General features: G+C 34.8%; 1 pseudogene; it reads left to right on the plus strand.

Moving 5' to 3' along the window:
* Positions 1–1,711, plus strand: part of LOC107151167 — a 3,566-nt pseudogene extending 1,855 nt beyond the window's left edge.
* Positions 1,712–1,937: the final 226 nt, after the last annotated feature.

The following is a 1,937-nucleotide window of genomic DNA, read 5'->3' on the forward strand; positions in this document are numbered from 1 at the left end:
TAAAAAACAAATGCCAAATGTCTTCTTTGATATAAAGAGAGCAACTAAGAATAGAACAGGGAGGAAGAGCATGAGGAAAAGATTAACATTAAACAGAGACGAGTGGGGGGAGAGAAAGGGAGAGAGAAGGGAAATCATATGGAAATGGTAGGAGACCCTCAATGTTACACAAAATTACATATAAGAGGTTGTGAGGGGAAAGGGGGGGGGAAACAAGGGAGAGAATTGAACAACAGCAGATGAGGTAGAGAGGGAAGATGGGAGGGGAGGGGAGGGGGGATAGTAGGGGATAGGAAAGGTAGCAGAATACAACAGTCACTAATATGCCATTATGGAAAAATGTGAGTGTGTAACCAATGTGATTCTGCAATTTGTATTTGGGGTAAAAATGGGAGTTCATAACCCACGTGAATCAAATGTATGAAAGATGATATATCATGAGCTTTGTAATGTTTTGAACAACCAATAAAAAAAAAAGAGTATGTAAGTGTATGATTATGAAGACCTGAAGGATTTGTCCAGTTCCCTTTTGAACCATAAGCTAAGTGGAATTGGTCAAGCATGTATTTATTTATTCCTTTATCACATGAGAGAGGTACTTGGAGATGCTTTGCCAGATGAAATACTGATTGAAACAATTCTGAAGTACAAGTTTAATGTGCAAAAGACTTTGTTAGTGGTTCTGGGGAAAAGGTAGCATGTAGAATTAAAAGGACAAAGACAGCAAAAGTTCACTACCTTATTTCCAAAATACTCCAGTACAAAATAGCATTAGAAGTTTAAATTCTCCTTTGCACTTAACTTCCTCATTGGAAAATATAACTGGTGATAATCTAAATCCTAGTAGAAAGGTTGAAGTTGGAAATGTCTCTTTAGTTGAGCACAGAACCATGAATTACATTAAAGAAAAAAAAAAGTTTGTACTTTTCCCAATATAAAAGTGCATTCCTAGATTAATTGTTTTAGGATCACAAAGAAAACCATCCAAGCTAGTGCTTTGCTTCATCTATCTGATCTTTGTGACCAGTCACCTGCCAGTTTTACAGATCTAAGTTTGGCATCCTTTTCCATGTCACAGCTAGCAGATCATGCATGGGCAGTCTTCTACCAGAATATCAGAATTAACAGAATCTTCATAATTTTTGGCATTTTATAAAGCTTTTTCCATGAAAGACAAGGAGAATTTGTGACTTTCTGATTTGATTTTTTGGAGTTCAGTTTATCTGAAATGAGGTCTCCTGGAATAGACTGAAATATTGATCTTAGCGTCCTGATAAGTTCCAGATTTTGTTCCAAAGCCTATAGTTGACCAATTAACTTAGTAGTAGTTGACCTGCTATAACACCATGAATTAAAGTTCTGAGTTCAAAGTTAGGGGAGAATTCCAATTATGCTGAAGACAATAAGAAAAACAATAAAGGCTCTCAGACTAGGAAACCACTTTTTCTCTTCTTGAACCAATGCCCTTGTTGGACCTCCCTCTGAAGAAGGACATTCAGCTTTTCCTTGGACACTGAGTCTTTGTTAACTACTGAAAATATGCAAGTGACCCTTGACCTCTGTAAGACTTTTCTTTATAGTAGATAAGTCAAGATTAAAAGACAAAGAAATATGTCCTCCTCTTGTAGCAATAACACCATTTAATTTCAAATCTTCATCTCTTGACCATACTGTAAAAGCTAATCAAAAGAAAGCATTTATTAAAGAATAGTAGCAAATGGAAAACTTGTTTACATTTGTAGAACTTTTTATTTAAAATTAATTTAATATCTTTGTAGGATCACTTTATATTATGGGATTTAAATCGTGACTTTATGAAAATTGTCTTCAGTCTTTTGATAACAATTTAAGTTGATACGTGTTTTTATACTGAAAATGTTTTCTTTACTATATCTTCTTGTACTGATACCTGGCTTTACTTGAGTTGGTAATGAGTT

The sequence above is a fragment of the Marmota marmota genome, unplaced genomic scaffold, assembly GCF_001458135.2.
Source record: "Marmota marmota marmota unplaced genomic scaffold, marMar, whole genome shotgun sequence".
NCBI classification, from domain to species: Eukaryota; Metazoa; Chordata; class Mammalia; order Rodentia; family Sciuridae; genus Marmota; species Marmota marmota.